We start from the raw sequence: 22005 nt of genomic DNA on the forward strand, positions 1-22005 counted from the left end.
GTTGTGTGAGTTTTAAGATTTTTTCTTTTTTTTTTACTACGAGATTTGGTATGCGTTTCGAAGCATGAAAATGATAACAAGTGTCATTATAAACACATAATATTTATTGGAGTATTGTGCAGTGCAGCACTGTACGGTATGGTACGGTGCGGTACGGTGCAGTACATAACGGAACTGGTTCCAAACTTAAAAATGCATTGGAAACGGCCCTTTGGAGTTTAGTATGGTACGGTAGACTTGTCATTCTCTTCATCAGTTTTGAATACTTCTCTGTGAGAAATTCGATCATCATCATTCATCTTAAGTCGTCAACAACTAAATTCCATTGTTTAAATCGAGAAGCGAGCGTTTCAGATTGTCTTCCCGATAGAAGTAAATCACGGGAAAGATCCTGAAAATCTGAATTTGATACAATGTGTCGTTCTGAAGACTTAGATCCAGACCGAAAGTACTCTTCATCATCAGGTTTATTGTTATCAGTTTGATCATCATCAGCAATGAGTTGAACTTCCTTAAGTTCATGACCTGCAGTTGAGTCAATCATATCGTCCAAGACTACGGGGTTCTAAACAGTTGCAACATCAGCATACTTTATGTGATTTCGAATTTTATAATGATGACCGTTTACGTCCGTTTTACAAAAATAACAATCATCTGGTTTATGATAAGGCTGATGATGTCACATCATCGGAGAATATTGAGAAATTCGACTTTTCTGGCAACGTTTTGATTTATATCTCTTGAATTTCAATGAAACAAACAATAAAACTTTGACGTTTTAATAAGGTTAAATTATACTAACAAACTTCTTTTGTTAATCAATGTAAAGTGTGAGCTTTGGTACACTTGGGAGCTTTTTCATATTTCTATTGAAAACAAAATGTGCTATAATTTGTCAGATATTTTCGTAAGTTCTAACCAGTTCTGTTGTATGCAGTACAGTGTACTCTTATGTATACATATACACTCCAATAAATATTACGTATCTATAATATCGCATCAAAACACGTCCTTATTCCCATTTAACGTAAGTTATACCTACATACCAAATTAGTAAAAAAAACAAAATAAAATCTTAAAACTCACACAACTCTATTAATTTTAATTCAATTACAGTCCAATATAGCTCATTCGACGCAAAATTAAATTTTCTATAACAGTAGTGTCCTAAAAAACATCCTCAATTTCGGATAATATTGCAAAAATGATGTCAAAGTTGAAAAAATAGAGAAAAAATAAAAAAATTTCAAATACTTCCGTCTACAGTCTCGTCAGTTGTCATTTCAGAAAAATTGTCAACACACTGTCAAAAAGACTTGTTTTTGTTCTTTCGAACAAAAAAAACAAATTTGAAATCGGATGGAAATTGACGAAGTTAGGAGGGATTCTTCACATCAACCTACTGAAAAATGGTTTTATGGCCATAAAATGAGATTTTGGGGGTGTATTGGAAATTTCTCCTATACCATTTTTCTTAGTTTTACTCTACCTACAAGTTGAACTAGGTCTCCATAAAAGTATAATTTCACTGTCGCACAGTGTTATTTTATGACTTAAGGATTTTTTTATAAAGAAATCGATTCCTTGCTTACACAAGGTATTTTGAGGCAAATTATAGAAATAGCTATTATATTTATTAGGTGCGTATGCTGTTTTATTGGATTGAATATGTGTTTCTTGCAGCGCGACAATTGCCGGGTTGAGTTCATTGATTAGTATATTTAAATCTATGTAGTTATTAAGTAGTCCATTAATATTCCATTGTATTATTTGTATCATCTATTCTTCTTTTTGGGGTGGGCTTTCTGTAATAACAGGTGGAAAAGGGTGGGTGGGAAGCTGGGTAGAAGTAAGTTGAGAAAAGAAAAAGAAAATAGTGGGGGTTTTGGTGTAGTAATCGACTGAATTATTATGTGCGTAGTCAACAGTGCCATCGATATTCGCGTTATGTTCATTTGCGTTTATGTTTGCTGTGTTAGCATTGTTGCTATTAGAAAATATTTGCTTGGTTTGCGGGTTACTATTATTATTATTGCTGGTGGGGTGGAGGGTAGAAGAGTGTCACCAGTGGGAGTAGGAGATGCTGGCTTGAATGATGTATTTGTTGTATTTTTGTTACTTCCTTTTGTGGTATTATTTGTTTTGATGATATTTAAATTGTTGGGGTTTCTGGAGGTTTGTTCTGCTTGGTGATCAGTTATATTTGTTGTGTTTATATTGTTTTGTGGATTACTGCAGACCTTTTTTGTTACATTAGAGAAAGAGGGTGAAGATTCATTAAAAGTGGGGGGTATTTGCGTTTTATGTATTCTAATAGCTTCGCGCATGCTGCATTTCTTTTTAGTTTTTATTGCAATGATTTGCATCATTTGAATGAATTTTGGGCATGATTTACTGGAGGTAGCATAATCGCCTGAGCAATGCGCAAAAGCATGGAGTTGGCGTGTGAGGTGGAAGTACATATGAGTCGCATACTGGCGTTTTGCTGCAACGTTTAGTTGTGTGTCAAAGGATTTGACAACTTTTACATACATCGGTTTCGGGAAGAAAGGTCTGACTTTAGTAGTTTTTTTGGAGCTGATACAAGTCGAATGTGAGCAACACGACTCCACTACCAACAGTTTGCCCATCATAACGTTTAAGGAATTTGTATGCTGAGACAACACCTTGATCACTTAAATTCTCCACTATTTCTGTTTCTGGTACATCATTTAGACTAGGCGCATAAATAGTACCCTTGGAGTGGTTAAGATTGTTGTGCATTTCGATTTTCACATCGCAAACTCCAATTAGCTTAGTTGTGGCGAGAAATTTTTTTGCAACTAAATCGTTTTTAACAAACAGCAGAAGGCTGCCGTTAAATGAGTTTTGATATGTTAGATGTATTCATAGTTATGTAAACTTATAGCTGTCTTTCAAAATTAGCCACAATGAGCAGTAAAGCACTATCGGTCATGCGGTATTCTTTCGCAGTCTCGGTTCAGCTGGATTTTCAAAAATGTGGAAAAATAACTTAAAAAAAAAAATTTTAACTTTTACAGTTTTGAATGTATGAAGATGAAAAATAGCTTATTTCGAGCAAAAAATTGCTTCACATTGAAAAAATCGTGGAAAAATTCCACAAATCAGAGCTTGTTCTTGAAACTTTCTTTTGAACGTCAATCGTTCAATCTTAGAATTATATATATTCATAATGTACATACATTCCCTTTCCCAAGACCATATTGAAATAAAAAATCGGTTGAAAAATAGGTTAGTTATGTATTTTTACTTCATCAAAAATACCATAAATCAGTTTTTTAACAATAAATAAAAAATTTGAGGGTGTTTTGAACTTTCTAAACACAGTTTTGCGCTGTACTGGTCTTGACCTAAAACGTGCACTATATCACTTGAAGAGTTCTTTCGATTTTTTTATTTTGTAGCCCCGAGTAGTTGGTGCGTACACCCTTTTTGGGTGTTTGCCAAGCTCCTCCACCTATTTGTAACGTGCATCTTGATATTGTTCCACAAATGGGGGGACCTACAATTTCAAGCCGATTCCGAACGGCAGATATTTTATGAGGAGCTTTTCATGGCAGAAATATACTCGGCCATTGCCTGCCGAGGGGCGACGGCTATTAGAAAAAACTTGCTGATTCTAAAACCGCTGTCAATGCAACTTGGCTTAAATATTTTAATAATCCTGAAATCTCAGAATCACACGATTTGTATGCTTACTTAGAGATGTTGTTGTAAATATTTCAGTGATGATTTTTCTGTCTAGTAGCTTAATTTTTTGTTCAAGAGGAAGTCTTCTTAACCTAAATGTGAGACCTTCTAAGAATGTATTTTCTACCGCCTGCACAGTTTGTAACTTATGTGACCCCGAAAACATCCAACACATCATAGGCATCCAATTTATGAAAATTTACGTTTAGAGCATTTTAGTGAAAAGGCATTGTATCTATCCAATATTATAAATATCTTAAATAGCTCTGGTTATAGAGCCTTGTATAAATATTTATCCTGCTGTCTCAAGTATAGGGAATTGGTTTTAAATGAATTTTCATAACTGGGATTTGAGTTTAAATAATAATGTTTTGTGCGTACTGACGTTTTAGTTATTGTTTACATTTTATAATATTACACTTGAACCAGAATCCTTTGAATTAAAAATGCGGAAAATCTGCCATCATATACTAATTTTAAATTATTCCGACCGACAACATGTCAATGTTGTAGTCGTACGTTCTACTAGTTATAAGTACCCATTGTAAAGGATGGTTCAATTTCTAGGGCGAATGTTAACCACACCTAAACGTCAATGACACCGTTGGACTTCTTTCTTTGGGGTTATTTGAAAGAAACGGCATAGAACCTCAATTATGCCTTAGCGTCATCGGAAATTTGGACCATCGAATGGAGGTCCATACGTAATTGAGCCATACCAGTATTATCATAACAAAGAGAAATGACAATAATTTCCTAAAAAAATTTTATTTTATTCAAAATCAACACCGGCCCTTGAAACTTAACCACCCTTTAGATAAGGAACTGTTTGCATTTCGTTGTCTTTGGAGGTGTGCCGCCGAGACCGCGGATGCCATTTGGCCAATATTTCATTCTATACATAATTGAGCCATACGAATATTATCATATTAAAGAGAAATAACAATAATTTCTTAAAAAACTTGTATTTTATTTAAAATCAACACCGGCCCTTGAAACTTAACCACCCTTTATATATATAATTATCTTTTTAAAATAAAGAACATAACATACTCACATATTTCTGGTCTATCGGAGTACAAGCAACCTATTGTAAACAACCGGAGAAAGAGGAAACGATTTTCCATTTCCCTTGTAAATGCCCCGACTTATCGGAGGAAAGAATGAAAGTTTTTCTTCTCGTGGTGAGGTGGGAACTGATGAAACCTAGTGGATTCGCCTAAGTGGTACATCAGTGGACAGTCGACAAAGTTTTCTTTTTGATGATGAGGTGCTATTGAAGGAATTCACCCCATGCAGCGAGCTAGCATTTCTCAACGCGCTTCAAGAGGGAGAGCAGTTGGATAGTCTCCACAAGAACGCGATTGAATGCAATGCAGACTTCATTATAAGAAAGCCGGAACACGTTTCCAATGAGCCTACATTCACCTGCGTGAATAAAATGTCCAGAGGAGGTTTAACAAAGCCCAGCACCCGTTTTCAATAAGTACCGTAAAACCATTGTATTCAAAAATTGTAACGGTGTAACTGTTCGCTGCGACAGCTATTTGGAAATACTGTTTGTGTGTTCAGAGCACTTAAATGTGAGCGTCGGCGTCAAGAACCTTTTTTTTAAACCAGAATGCATCAGTAAATTAAAATTTAAACAAACCAATTCGAAATAAAATACATTTAGAAATAAATCTCTTTAAATATAGTATTAATTAATTTGAATAAGCACAGTTAGTACGTCAGGTAGTAATAGTAAAACATAAGATAAATTGTGATTTGGGGATCAAAACACCAAACTTATGTAGGCAAAGCGAAAAGTAAATTTATGATGGATCTGTTTCTTCTATGAAATAATTCATTATTACTCTATTAGCCTATCGCAAGGCAGTCGGAGTTATATCCCAAGGACTGTCACTCCAGTAACATTTCCCAATACTTATGGCTAATGTTAATGCTCTCACAACTACAACATCAACAATAACTCGCAATCTGTCTTCAATTGGAAAACTAACTCGCGCAATATAATTATTGGATTAAGTTAAACCATTTTTTGTTTTAATAAATCACAATTTTTGCTAATAACTCCTATTTGTACAATATATGTATTTACTTGTACGCTTACATATGTAGGTATGTAGGTATATGAAATCGATCTACATTGTATATGAACAATGAATTTTAAAATAATTTATTTAAATTCAAATATTAATTTTAAATAATGTTTTAAACCGTTTGCAGTTTGTTTCCATAAAAGTAAAAAGTACTTTTTTGATACCATTATCACCAAAAGGGATTTAATTTTTTCTCCTTTCTCCACCCTTCTTAAATTTAACCTTCTGTAACGGAGCACAGTGCGGCTGATTCCCGAAAAGCTGGCCAAAACTCAAAAAATTAAATAATTGATTCAAAATTTCTTACTCGGGGGTTGTCGGGGTCGCTGATTACGAATTCGATCTTACAATTTTGAAAATCCACCCCCTTCCACCCCTATTGGCCACCCCCTCACGTGAAATAGCGTATATTCTAGAACATAATCAAGATGCATGTTAATTTATAAGTTTTCGGGGTCGCTGATTACGAATTTGATCTTAAAATTTTGAAAATCCACCCCCTTCCACCCCTATTGGCCACCCCCTCACGTAAAATAGCGTATATTCTAGAACATAATCAAGATGCATGTTAATTTATGTTTTCAGGGTCGCTGATTACGAATTTGATCTTAAAATTTTGAAAAGCTGAATCTTGTTTTATTCAGTAACCATTACTTTTTTGAGTAACCTTTAATAGGTTTCAAAGCAGCATATGACGGCGTTGTATTACTATACAGTTTGAAAACTCAAATTTTATAAAAAAATTGCAAAAAATGTATCTACGTATTGCTGCAGCTAAAAATTTTGTGTCGAGGTATTGATATGTACTAAAGATTTCTCGTATTTTACTAACCTTCCGAAGATGATTCCATTTGGTTTTGTTCAATTTACTCCATTACAAAATCTTTCAAATGTGTAGAACTTTCACTATTCATCGACAGTAATACGATGCTCAAACGAAGGCCACGTTGCGACTGAAAATACAGAGGATACTTATGGTACAGGACGTTGCTATGAACGGTGTTCACTACTCAAGGCATTACTGTAGCCAACCCATAGACAAAAAAAACTCTATCTAGAAACTTTTTTTTTCGACTTTTGGCCAGCTTTTTGGGAATCGGCCGCACTGTGCGGAGTGTCAAAATTCGAATGTCACAAATGAGCAACCCTTTTGAACGAGCGCATTTTAGTCAGAATAGAATGTGTAATTTCGCGAAAAAAGAAGCCAGCGCAAACAGGTATAAGCAGAACAGCAGGAGTGAAGCAGCAAAGCGTTTGGGGGCAGAGTACAAATATTGGAAAATCAGTTATTGAGGAGGAAAATTGAAAACCAGGTCAGGAGCGCAAGCGGCAGAGGACACAGCAAAAATAAAGCAATTTACAGAAACTGACAGCAGAAAACGTTAATGGTATAGAGAAGTCTCACGGCCTACGAATAGTGTGAATTGCCAAAGCCGAAGTCAAACGGCGAAGACTATTTCCCCTCGTCCAGCTCGATAATAGGAAAACAGTGGGCCAATGGGGGTAAATGGATGAATTTCGTTAAAAAAATTTTTCGGGTTCGTCTTTTTGGTTTTTCATAGCTTTTATATTTTCGATAAAATTGAGTCAACAATACCAAACACATGTATATTTCGGACAACAAAATTGTCGTTTTGTATCCGCTCAGAAATCACTGTACGACGCAGCCAAGTAAGTACCGTGCCGGAGCATAGAAAAATTGCATGTTTCTTTTAGACGACTATGTTAGTCGCGACGGCGGTGAACACTTTCAAATAATGTGTAGCACAACAAAAACAAACTTATTCATATATTCAAGCTTATATTTCTGATCATTCATAAAACGAACACGCTTGAGCCCCCATACGAAAATTTTTCTGAACGATGACAAAAATTTTATATCTGAGTTTAAAGAAATCACTGACGACCATTCGAAAATAGTCAATATCGGAATATTTGTTATAGAATTATTTGCCAATATTTTGTGAGTCGTAAATTTTTGCCTGGCGAGTGCTTAAGGCTCCGAATATACATATGTATGCATATGTAGGTAAATATATCTCTTAATACTCGATATACCACAGCTGCTCCGCGTCAATTGTGCGCAGAAGCATCCAGTAAGATGCAGCAACATGTAGCTTATAAAAAGTTCTGTATCGGATATTTCAATACTAAGCAAAATTTTGAAGTCATTATTATTTTTTCTCTCACAGTAGATAAATATTAACATAATATGCTCCCTTAAATATGAGGTTTTCCAATTAAAAAAAAGTGTGCAATGTACATATACAGCCGCAAGGTTAGAAAGTTACTCTGAAACAGGAGTGCGACTTTATTATAGGTTACTGGGCCTTCGGATAAAGCCCATAGTTCTAAACATTTAACATTGAAGAAATCACTGAAGCTTCTGTGAAGTTCACGTACAGTATTGTTCATTACAGTTACAATTCATATCCCATGTTATAATGTTATACTTAATAGTAAAGACTTAAAAAGTTGTTTAAGTAAATTATGAAAGAATTTTGTTAACGCTTCATAATTCATAATTTTTGACACAATCGTATTATTTTTGGCGAATCGTATTATTTTTGTTGTGGGAAGTGCACGCGGCCGCATATGTATTGTTTCGGTTGGTGCAGTTTCGCGAACCGGCTGACAACAATAGCGATGACAAAACAAAAACATGGATTAGCATTGAGAGCAAAAGCAGTTAGCGAGATGAGTTAGTCGAAGACGACAGGTGACTACATTGCACTGACAGGGCTTAGTAATCTGCTGGAACAATAGAACTCGCAAGATACCAGCTGTCAGATCTAAAAATTACGATAGTTATTAAACACATGAATATAAGCAGAGGTGCATGCGCATAAGGCGGCCACAGTAGCCGAATGGGTTGGTGCGGGACTACCATTCGGAAGATAACAAAGGTTCGAATCTCGGTGAAACACCAAAATGAAGAAAAAATTTTTTCTAATAGTGGTCGCCCCTCGGCAGGCAATGGCAAACCTCCGAGTGCATTTCTGCCATGAAAAAGCACTTCATAAAAAAATATCTGCCGTTCGGAGTCGGCTTGATACTGTAGGTCCCTTCATTTGAGGAACAACATCAAGACGCACACCACAAATAAGAGGAGGAGCTCGGCCAAACACCCAAAAAGGGTGTACGCGCCAATTATATATATTATATATAAATATATATATGTTAATGCGCATAAAGTATTCAGTTGGAGGTTGAACTTGTAAGCAAATAAACGAAAAGTAATAGAGTGATTCAGTCTTGAGGTGAACGTGCACGTACACGTGCAACTTGTAATTGGCGAGAACGATGTCTTTGCTAGTGAACACAAACAGAACGCGATACGAAGTAGGTGCGTTGACGATTTGTCTTTGCGTTGCGCAGGGTTTTAATAAAGGGTTTTCAAATAAGAGGTGTTAATATATTTTGATATTCAAAGAAAAATGCAATTTTTTTAATATAAATGATCGGGTTTTTATTTCATTATAAAGATGAAGGTATGCCATTAATAGTGGCAAATAACATCAGGCAAATGACAACCACGACCACGCTTACAGGACAATATCCTTTTCATGAAATTTTCCATAACCGAATTGCAAAGTGGCTGTCCTATGTTCGCGATAGCCTCACGAATTCCACTTTGAGGTCTTGAATCGACCCTGAGCTGTTGGCTCTCTTTCACGAGGCCCCAAAGAAAAGAGTCACAAGGTGTTAAATGACAAGATCTCGGTGGCGAATTGTGATCACCTCTTCGAGAGATAACATGGTCCGGAAACTTTTCCCGTAAAAGATCAATGGCTTCGTTGCTTGTAGGGCACGTAGCGCCGTCCGATTACGGCCATAAAAAATCGTTAAGCTTCTCTCGATAGCGCAATGTGGTTATAACTTCGAGATCTGGACGCGCATTAATTTTTTAGAACAACTCGGTTAAGCCTAACCTTTTCTCTACTCTTTCAGAGTTTTATGGAAAAGACAAGGGTACATTTGAAGTATATCAATTAATTAATTTTATATTATAAAAAACACCATCAATAAAAATGTGCGCGATAAAAAATTATTCTTCTTTCAACAATTGTCATTTTCGCTGCACGTGCCGAACTGCGAGAGGAGAAAGTTGCCAGCTTTTGTGCATTTCTGCGTACAGTACCTATGTGGCGCCTTCGACTCAACTACACATAATATAGGGTTATTCAATAGGTGCGCTTCAACTTTTTTCCGATAGGGAGGGCGAACGACGCAATATTTTTTATTTTTCGCTTGTCATTTGTAAACTTCATTAGTATACATTTCATCATGGAACGCTACACACTTGAGCAACGATTGCAAATCGTTCAAATTTTTTGAAAATAATCGTTCTGTTGCTGCTACTTTAAGAGCATTACGGCCATTTTACGGTCCATTTAACAAGCCGTCCCGTTTTGAGGTTATGTGAAGTCATTGGTCTACAGTAACAAGCCGGCGACGATTTGTGAGCTCAGAGCCATTATTGAAAGCGAAATTGCTGGAATTTCGGCCGATTTATGCAAAAGAGTGGTCGAAAATTGGGTTCAACGATTGGACTTCGTAAAACGTGCACGCGGTGGTCATGCAAAAGAATTCGAATTTCATACTTAAATGTATATGCTCAAAGTCGATAATAAAAAAAAAAAAATTAGTTAAAAAAGTCAAACCGTTTGTGTTTTATTCAAAAAAGTTCAAAAGTTGAAGCGCTCTTACTGAAAAACCCTATATATTGTGCTTAAGTCAACTTGCTTGCCGCAACGGACTTAACGCACAAATGCAGCATATTTGATACTATTTCGATTTTTGATATCAAATATTTTATAGTTATTTTATTCAAATATTTATGGCGCCTAAAAGTATATAATTTCATACCTACCATACATTATCATAAGACGTCCTATGCTTCAACTAGGAGTTAGAGGATTTTATATGTATACATACATACACATTTTTATTTATCCATATATGTTAATAAAAATATATGCTTTTTATTTATTATTTATTTCATGAAATTTGCCACCCGCAAGTTGATATTGAGAAGGGAAAATTTCAAAACTTATCCTTAACAGTACTTATGCTCCTACTGAAGAAAGCACAGAAAGTGTAAAAGTCGAGTTTTATGATCTATTAAATAAATTTTGCAACAAAATTAGCGAGCAAGACTTGCTGCTTGTCATAGGTGACTATTATGCAAAAGTTGGCAAAGAACCTGACACTAATCACGATATCGCAGGAAAATTTTCCCTCCGTGAAGCTTCGAACGATAATGGTGTACGACTCATGATGGAAAGAATACTTACGTTACTTTGCTCTCAGCAAATTTGACAATGAGTGATGTAGTATTAGAACCGGTATGGCCATTTACCATTTCCGTAACTTGATTTAGCTTTTTTTTTTGGTATTTAGTCTCGGAGTCTTAGTTTTTAACACACTTTTATTAGCTCGGGTTGTATGTATGTATGTATGTATGTAACGGAATCTTTGAGCTTAATTTTCACTGGCTTATAAAAATCTGATCGACTTGGAATTTTGCACACCTATCAAGGACCGATGACAATGCAATAATTTGATAAAAGTTTTCCATTATCCTTACTAGGATTGCCAGGATTAATATTTTCTTTTTGTTTAGATATTCTGTAGAAGAGTAAGAAAGACAGAGGTAACGCGCGGTCTGCGCATGCCTGCACTCTCCGAGTTACTCTTACTGATTTCGGGAGTCTACGACTTACTCTTTCGAATTCGAACTTGCTCGGGCACGCGGCACTGCAGTACGAATAGAAGGCTAAAACGTTTTCAGGGTAGTTGCATTCTCACTTTGTATAGTCTTTACACATGCGTAGATACGCAAATCTACTCTATTCAATGTTCATATAAGATGAAATAATTTTCATATAAGAAGTAATTTTGTTAATTACAATAAAATAATCAAAACATAAATTTTGAAATTATTTTACGGCAAATAAAGAAGGAATTTATCATTACCATAATTTCATTTATAAAATTTTATCGATTAAAGTACAATTCACAACAAAAATTATCTAAAGAAACCAAACTGGAACTTTACATCTCGTTTTGATTGTGTCAATATAATCCACGGTCTCCTTTTTCTGTGCTGAGAGTATCTATTCTGTGTCAAGGCCAATGCTGGCATTTCTTGGGACATATAGTCGGTAAAGAAGAAATTAATATTACGTTTCCACCAAAAGCAAACACCGTGTTTGCAGGAGTTGTGTTTGGGAGAACTGTCAACTGTTTCCACCGGAAGTTTGGGAGAAATTGTGTTTGAACTGTCTTTTGTTGACATTGTGAAATAAAAATTGATAGAATTATAAAATGGTGCATAAAATTCAATTTGTTATGTTGATTTTATCATTTTATTTAAAAAAATTGATAGTGAGTTGGTCACATATTATTTAAAAAAAAAGGTTAAGGGAAAATAAAATAATTTTAAGTGTTGCTGCCAATTTAATGCGTTCGCAAAGTGTATGGTCTTTGGTATGGTAAACAGATTTATGATAAATTATTTGTGTATAATGTACATTTATATTTTAGGAACATTCCAGTACCTTTTGGGAAGTAGACTGCCAGAGTAATGGGGACTACTTTTTCAAAGATAATTTCCGAATGGAAAGATCCTGCTTTGAAAAATTGTGCAGCAAACTTGAAAAAATAGCCAAAAGAAAAACGAACTATCGAAACCCGATTTCACTAAAAAAGCGCGTGGCAATTGCTCTGTATGCACTAGGATCTTCTAATGAATACAGATCAATTGGACATTTGTTTGGAGTAGGCAAAGCAACTGTTTGCAAAATACTCATCGAGTTTTGCAATGAAGTTGGGACATCTTTGGCTCCAATATATTTGAAATATTTTCCACTGACAAGGGCGCAAATTGAGAATGAAGTCGCAGATTTTAATGCAATGGGCTATCCACAATGTATTGGAGCAATAGGTAGGTTTATAAGTAATGCGATAAAAATAACGTTTAATCAAAAGCATCTTTATTATACAGATGGATGTCATATTGAAATTTATCCAAGAAAGGAAAAAGCCATTGATTACTACAACTACAAAGGGTGGTATTCCGTAGTACTATTGGCTTTGGTAGATGCAAAATATAGATTTATACATTGCGGCAGTCCTGGAAGATGCAACGATTCCGCAATTTTTGAAAAATCATCGAGTTGCAAAGTTGTGCACTTCTTGATGAATTGAGCTTGCAGTATGGATCCACAAAAATACCAGTCCATATTATAGGGGACTCTGCTTTTCGTCTCTCTCAGCATTTAATGAAGCCATATCCGCATAGTGTGACCAACACACTCGAACAAAAAAAAATTCAACTATAGATTGTCTAAGTGCCGGCGTGTTGTGGAAAATGCTTTTGGCCATTTAAAAGCCCGGTAAATACAACTTAGAGACTCTAATATTTTTAAAAATTGGTAATACAGGTTCTATTTTAGATTTAGGAGAATTGGAAAAGGCGTGGATAACCACATCAAAAATGTAAACACAGTTATTTCATGTGCATGTGTTTTACATAATTTTTTGATTGCTGAGAAGGATTTAATTTTGGAAAATTGGCTAGTGGAAATGCATCGCGATTCCAGACGCAATATTCAATACGGCACCAATGCAGTTGACCGATCTGAAGGAGAATCGATAAGAAATGCGTTAAAGGAATATTTCAGTGAGTAATATAACTTTTTTCATCTAGATTCTCCCGTATGTTTTATTAAATTAATCATAATTTATTGGTTAAAAAGGTTATTTGGTTTAAACAATTTTATCTTGAAACCAAATATTTATTTAAATATTTCGACCTACAAAAGCCACAAAGAGTCCGATTGGTTTGAATCTGAAAAACAACTTTTGACCAGAACAATAAAATTTCTAATACATAATTTTATAAAATAACATTTTATTCATTTTTGAAAAAAGATAGTAGTAGGCACTTAGTGCAACTTTAAAAGGCACAATTCATTAAAACTTAAATATCATTTCACATATTAATTTTTAAGCACTTTCACAAGCAATATTTCAAAGGATTTATAGGTTTTAGTTAATTAATTTCTCTCCAAGAAACTAACCACACTTTCTGTCAATAATTCAATAGCAGCAACCTTTTTTTCTCGATATCAATTAACTTGGCAGTTAATTTATTGTTTTCCGTCATAGCAGATTTAATAGTTTCGTTTAATTCACTTACTTTCGCATTTTTTGTTTTTGCTGCAGGTGCGGAAGCTTCGTTCAGTGCTGGAGACGATGGTGGCGAAAATGAAAATGAAGCAGACGGAGCAGCTGAAAGTTAGGAGCATGAAGGTGAATCCGACGATATTGGCGAAAGTGATGGAGCTGGCGAAGCAACCGAATATATAAATAGAAATTAACATTATAAAATTAGATGTACATAGAAATAAAATTACATATATAAATAAAAAAATACCTGTTATACTATCCACAACGACCGCATCAACATTATTTATTCTATCGCTTCCTATTATCTGGTGAACCGTCTGGTAGTGCTTCCAAGAAACAGGAGAACATCCTGTCCCTTGCTCTGCTTTGCATTTTCTGCAAAGGAAATTTTGAGGCTTTAACAAAATTACTTTAATGAAATAATATATTATATGCCTTACCTATATTTCATTGTGAAATTGTGTATTTTGTATTTTATGTCAATTGGACGGACCTCATGTCCAAGAACTCCCAGCGACTGAGCCATCTCCGCATATGTATATATGTGAGTTCTTTCGTGGACCTCGCAATTCAGCTGCCTTCTCACCCCATATATCCAGAAATGCTTCGTCCGCAGAAGGAAGCCAAATAGTTTTTGATTTTTTATGGTTTTCCATTAAAATCAATAACTTTAATTTTATTTTTTGCGCGCACAAACGCTTACCACACGAAAAATATTAAACGTCAATCAAATGTCATATTAACAAATTGCAATCATTGTTGCCATGTTTCGATAAGAATGCAATAATAAATGAGGAAAATGAACAACATTGCCACCACCAAATAATTAAATTAGATGCAAACCCAACAAAACAGACTTTGAAAAATGGGTTTAGGTATGGAGTTGTGTTTTAATTTTGTATGGGATTTGACAGGTGTTTTGTTTGGTGTTTGCGCTAAGAACACGATAGCGGCAGAGAACCCAAACTCCGGCTGCGGTGGAAACGTAATATAAATATAACACAATTAAATCGGACTATAAATCACTGACTAAATGAAAACAATAATTTTCATTCAGAAAAACAAGGTTCGACCTTCAATCAATGATCTATATGGGAAAAAGTATGTAACATATTGATCATCCCGATTACCTCTTTATCACGGCCGATAACTGCATAGCTTTAGACTCACAGTCGATAAGAAAGGAATTAAATATAACACGAATAGGTATATCGAATCATTAATTCACTGACTGCAATGATAACAATAATTTTCATTCATAATAAAAAATAGTTCAAAAAAAAAAAAGCTAAAAACACGCTTTTTTGCTAATCGAACTAAAAAGTATGCATTTTGCTTCACTTTCATAACCTTCTGTACATAGGTAGTTGCCAATAGAATGATTGTAATATTTACTATATCAAGCATCCCACGCTTTTAACTCTAATTTGAATTATTCTATTTGTATCTTAATTTTTGTTATAGTTCTGTTCTGAGGTAGTTGACTATGACTGATCGTTCGATTTGCTATTACTTCATTATAGGTCTCTTTGTAATTAAAATTTATTTTCTTCTTTTTAGTTCGATTGGCAATAAAAGCGTGTTTTTTAGTTTGTTTAGACTATTTTTGAAGTGAAAACTTCTTTAGAATCGTTGGGAGTGATTTGAGAAAAAGTGAAACGAAAAAAGCGACACTCTTGGCTACGAATATTACATATACACGTAGCGACGAACTAAATAACTTTTAGGCCAGCGCCGACAGCATGGCGCGATAGCCGAGCGGCTAGCAATGTGAGCTTCCGATCCAAAATCCTTGGTTCGAATCACAAGAAAAAAATTTTTTTATACAGTTATTTTATTTTTTTATTTTATGATATGTTTATGAGGCGCTTTTTTTCATGGCAGAAATACACTCGGTGTTTTGCCATTGCCTGCTGAGGGGTGAGCGCTATTAGAAAAATAGTTTTCCTTAATTTTGGTGTTTTCACCGAGATTCGAACTGACGTTCTCTCTGTGAATTCTGAATAGTAGTCATGCACCAACCCATTCGGCTACGGCGTTTGTTTAATTTTACTGATGCAAAAATGAGGAAAAATATATGAATAAAGTTTGCTTACTGTTTACACATTTTCCAAAGGTGACGGAGAACCAAAAAAAAAAGTCGATTTTCAAACAAATACGAGTGCATATGTGTAATTGCAGTCACCGACTAACTCTCTTGCCGCACGGTTGTGCGTATCAAGTGATTACCTAAGTTGAGTAAACTCCGCGAGCATTTGTGCTATTTCCACGTGTTTTTTGATAATTCCATCCTTTTACATTCTTATTGTTATTCAAATTACCTGGTTTGTACAATATTTAAAAGAATATCATTAAGTGCCTTATATGGGTAAAAGCCCCACGATTCCTTCGGGGAATCGATTTAGCATACTTACCGACGGTATGCTAATTTCCCCGAAGGCAAAACGTAAAAAGGTGAATAAAGAAGCATCTTTTCCACTACTATCAGACGTGACCCAAAATCATAATTGCAATGATCCAAAATTCATTATCATTAAATCTACCGATGTGTCCAACTCATTATCAAAATACAGCGTTTTTGCTAAAAAGAAGGCTATTGATGGCATTAGTACCGAATACTTATCAGTAAGCTTACTACGCGATGGCAGCCTGCTGATTCTAACAAAATCTCTCAAGGTTGCTGAGAAATTTATAAAATGCAAAAACTTTGGCGGCCTATGCCCCGTGTCTGTTACTCTTCACGAAGCCCTTAACACTTGTAAAGGTACAATTTTCGACAAGAATTTGGCAAATACGGACGAAAAAGAAATTCTGGAGGCTTTAAATTCACAAGGAGTTGTGGGAATATTCAAATTTACTAAAACTATTAATAACTATTCGGCCGCCGTAGCCGAATGGGTTGGTGCGTGATTACCATTCGGAATTCACCGAGAGGTCGTTAGTTCGAATCTCGGTGAAGGCAAAATTAATAAAAACATTTTTCTAATAGCGGTCGCCCCTCGGCAGGCAATGGCAAACCTCCGAGTGTATTTCTGCCATGAAAAAGCTCCTCATAAAAATATCTGCCGTTCGGAGTCGGCTTGAAACTGTAGGTCCCTCCATTTGTGGAACAACATCAAGACGCACACCACAAATAGGAGGAGGAGCTCGGCCAAACACCTAACAGAAGTGTACGCGCCAATTATTTATTATTTTTTTATTAATAATATAAAAGTTCCTACAGGCAGAATAGTTCTGTCGTTCAACTTGTACAAAGTTCCCCTCACTATTGACATAGCATGGTACTCAGTGAAAGTTGAGGAATACTTTCCTACTCCCATGAGATGCCGCTCATGCCAACTACTAGGTCACACCATAAAAAGATGCAATAATAACACCGCATGTGAAATTTGTAACTTTCCACCCCATTCCACACTGCCATGTCAACGCACAATGTGTGCTAACTGTTTTGGGCCTCACCCCGCCTCTGCTAGAGACTGTCCAAAATACTTACAAGAGAAAGAGGTATTAAAAATAAAGACGCAGAACAAGTGCAGTTATGCCGAAGCCAGACGCTTATACAAACAACAAAACCCCATCAACCTAAGCCAAATGCAATCTTACTCGACAGTTCTAAACTCAACACAAGTTTCTCACCACAATATCGCTCACAACTCCATGGATCGTACCTCTTCAAACAGCACTGCAGTCGCCACTCAACCACTCAACACCACTAACCAATCCGACACATCTACGAACACGTCTCTTTCAAGCTCTCATTCAATCTCTCAACACTCATTGGATCATATTCATACTCCTTCAATAGCTATCACAACATCGACATCTCAATCTCAATATCTCTCAGCTAACTCAAACGACCAAAACAACATCCACTCAACAGCAAATATCCGCTCTACCTCTCTAATTCATTCTCCAACCACACCAACTATCAGTACCATGGACTGTATTCATAACAATACCTACTACGAAACTAATGCAGCAACAACTCACTCCAATCAATTTTCTGTTCACCAATCAAATCCTCTTACTACATCCTACAATTCCAACAACACCGCAAACACTGAATCCACAACTCATTCCAACACAATCCCTCAATCTCTACTAACAACAATATCCGAAATGCACAACACTACTACACCTTGGGAGCTTCAAGAACCAGAGCTATAGGTTATTTTCTCTTGAAAATAACTCTAATAGCAAGCATAAAAAGGTATAATATTGATGGTTAACATTCTTCAGTGGAATATTAAAGGTTACCAAAATAATTACCTGGAACTAGAAACTCTAATCAAAGGTCGCAAACCACATATAATTTGTTTACAAGAAACACATATTAAACCCAGTTACTCACCATATTGCCCCAAACAATATTCGCCGTATTTTCATAACTTCTCTAACATTAACTATTCTAAACAAGGTTGTGGAATTTTAGTCCACAAAAATCTTCAACACAAAAGAGTCGATATAATATCCAATTTATCAGCTGTTGCTGTTGAATTTAATGTTAAATATCCAATCACTGTTATTTCTGTTTACATCCCCCCAAGCCAGACATTCTCTCACTCAGACATATTGCAACTTACCTCCTCAATAAGTACTCCTATAATTATATGTGGCGATTTCAACGGCTGGAGTCCACTTTGGGGTTCACCAAACGCTAATCGTAGGGGCACTATAATTGAAGATTTTATTCTTACTTCGCCGTATTTTCATAACTTCTCTAACATTAACTATTCTAAACAAGGTTGTGGAATTTTAGTCCACAAAAATCTTCAACACAAAAGAGTCGATATAATATCCAATTTATCAGCTGTTGCTGTTGAATTTAATGTTAAATATCCAATCACTGTTATTTCTGTTTACATCCCCCCAAGCCAGACATTCTCTCACTCAGACATATTGCAACTTACCTCCTCAATAAGTACTCCTATAATTATATGTGGCGATTTCAACGGCTGGAGTCCACTTTGGGGTTCACCAAACGCTAATCGTAGGGGCACTATAATTGAAGATTTTATTCTTACTTCCAACTTGTGTGTCCTCAACAATAATAGCCCAACACACTTCTCCACCCACAAATCATTCACACATGTTGACCTGACCATTTGTTCACCACAACTAGTCCCCATTGCATCCTGGCACACGCTTGAGGACCTGCATAACAGTGACCATTTTCCGATAGCTTGCTCTTTTTCCATCTGTACCCCAAATACCCCCAGCATTAAAATTACTTCTAGGTACACCACTACCAAAGCTAACTGGGAGAAATTTAATAATATATTAAATGACAAGCATTTTCCTTACTTCGACAACACCAACCCTAATAAAGAAGCAGCTACAATTCATAAGGCTATAAGGATAGCAGCGAACCTAGCAATTCCTCGGAGTCATCCTCGTAAAGCCTCAAGAAATGTGCCCTGGTGGTCGCCAGAACTAGGTAAACTACGACTTGAGAAAATGGTAGCCTGGAGGGATTATCAAAGGTGCCTAACTCTCGATTCATTGATAATTTACAAAAAGCTGAACGCCCGTTTTAACAGGGATAAGAGAAAGGCTAAGTCCATAAGCTTTGAAGAATTTACGAAAAAACTAAACCCTAGCTCCCCTACTCGATATATATGGAAGGGTATACAAACTCTCACGGGGACATAGCAGCCTCATTGTATTAATTCCATAACTGTAGATAATACTGTAATCACAAATCCACACTCCATTTCATTTGAATTTGCACAGAAAATTTCAAAATCTTCGGAAACATCCAACTTTCCGCCCCAATTCATAGCCTCTTCCAACAATATGCCTTACATGCGTGCGACCGACGCCACGGACCACCTTGCTCTTTCCCTTGAAAATAATATCAGCATTGATGAAATAGATTCTGCTTTAAAACTATGTAAAGGTAAGACCCCAGGCTTTGATCAAATAAATTACGATATGTTACGCCATATACCCATGTCCGTTAAACATAGACTACTCCAACTTTACAACTCAATTCTTAATCTTGGCGTAATTCCTCAGAGTTTTAAGACAGCTGTAGTAGTACCTATATTAAAACCACAGAAAAATGCATCGCTTATCGAAAGTTATCGGCCCATTTCCCTAATACCATGCATGAGCAAAATAATGGAGAAAATTATATCAAAAAGATTAATATGGTTTTTAAAGACCAAAAAACATCTATCATCATTCCAAGTTGGATTCAAAGCCGGTTCCAGCACATTGGACGCCTTGTTTTTTCTTGACCACCAATTATCTTCGAATTTCTCCAAAAAAAAACACTCATCTGTACTTGCAATCGACTTTGCTAATGCTTTTGACAAAATCGGATGTCACATAGTTCTCAAAAAGCTTCAAGGCTGGAAAGTTGGACCCAAAATCTTCAATTACATAAAATCTTTTCTGAGCAATCGCAAATTTCGTTGCAAGGCAAATAACAGCTTTTCTCCCATTTTTTCTCTTCACAATGGAATCCCTCAGGGATCTCCGCTCTCTGTGACTCTTTTCTTAATAGCTTTTGACGAAGTTAGCAAAATTATGAGCCTACAACCAAACATTAAGCATTGTCTATATGCTGACGACTTATTTTTAATATGCAATAATAAGAAAATAGCTGATATTGAAACTTCATTTTGTACAGCTTTAAGCTCTTTGGACGAATGGTCAAAACATTCGGGTGCTCTCATTTCATTTGAGAAATGCAAGCACCTGCATGTCTGCAGGAAACACAATTGTAATCAGCTTAACATTCAATATAACAATCACACCATAACCAATGTTAAGTTTATGAAAATACTAGGTGTTATTTTTGATAATAAACATAGTTTTAAGCATCATTGTATTAAATTAAGAAGTGATCTAGCTACCAGATTGAATATTGTAAAATATTTGTCATCTAAAAAAAGTTGTATACATACAAACACACTACTTACCGCAACTAAACTAATTATACAATCAAAAATTGACTATGGTCTACAAATATATGGAAAATGTAGTAAGTCTACCATCAATAAAATCAAAGCACCATTTCATGCTGCGGTTCGGAGAAGTTTACGTGCTTTTAGGACAACACCTACTATAAATATGCTAAAGGAAGGTGGTTTTCAATCACTCGAAGATCGCACGAAATATCTCAGAAGTCGCATAATATACAAATTATTCTGCGATTCCACTCATATTCTTCACCATGAAATTCGTTTACTGAATAAAAGAAGAAGACCACTTTCACATAAATCAACATTATGCGAGTTAAAAGAGCTCACCGATAATTTAAACTTGAAGATATCTCCAATGAGAATACCTCAAACCAAGCTACCACCCTGGGCTCTAAACTCTGAAAGCTTTATCGAAGACTTATGCTATTTACGTAAACAGTGCACGAACAACACAACATATCAGCAAATTTTCTGGAGCATAGTGCACCCTCTGAAACGAAGTGGTTGGAATCTCCTTTTCACTGATGGCACCAAGCAAGTCACTGGCATCGCATTTGCTGTTACAAATGAAGCTGGGCAAACCCTTTCTCACGGACTACTACCGCAGCACGCCAATATCTTTGAAGCTGAATTACAGGGCATAATTTCAGCATTAAATCTTGTAAAGATTAGACAAAAGGTTTTAATATGCACTGATAGTCAATCAGTGTTCAATGCTGCAAGAAACATTCGAATGGATGTAGGCCCAATATATCACATGCAACAATTGTTAATTAAGAAAGCGTCAAACACAAAACTAATGTGGATACCTGGACATTCGGGCATACTCGGCAATCATCATGCTGACTATGCCGCAAATCTTGCCTTAAAATCGTGTTTGCACTTTTATAATCCATTTAGTACAACATCAATTAAAACCATATACTCCAGAGCTTTAAAGTCTCAGCTGGGTGCCAATTGGTATATCTACCAGCATGAATACAAAGAAGTAAGTCCACACGGTTCCGCTACCATATTGCCAACTTCGACTACTACTTGGATGAACCGATGCTTTGTACGTTTAA

The 22005-nt window shown here is 35.7% G+C and overlaps 1 protein-coding gene and 1 long non-coding RNA gene across 7 annotated transcripts in view; one reads left to right on the top strand and one right to left on the bottom strand.

The window, feature by feature from the left end:
* Window positions 1–22005, bottom strand: part of LOC128869150 (myb-like protein AA) — an 80156-nt gene that overhangs the window by 25215 nt on the left and 32936 nt on the right. The window lies entirely within an intron of this gene.
* Window positions 13119–14106, top strand: LOC128869152 (uncharacterized). Its single transcript, XR_008455206.1, has 3 exons — window positions 13119–13213; window positions 13274–13500; window positions 14046–14106. It is a non-coding gene; the product is annotated as an uncharacterized LOC128869152 (long non-coding RNA).

Source organism: Anastrepha ludens, chromosome X (assembly GCF_028408465.1).
Source record: "Anastrepha ludens isolate Willacy chromosome X, idAnaLude1.1, whole genome shotgun sequence".
NCBI lineage: Eukaryota > Metazoa > Arthropoda > Insecta > Diptera > Tephritidae > Anastrepha > Anastrepha ludens.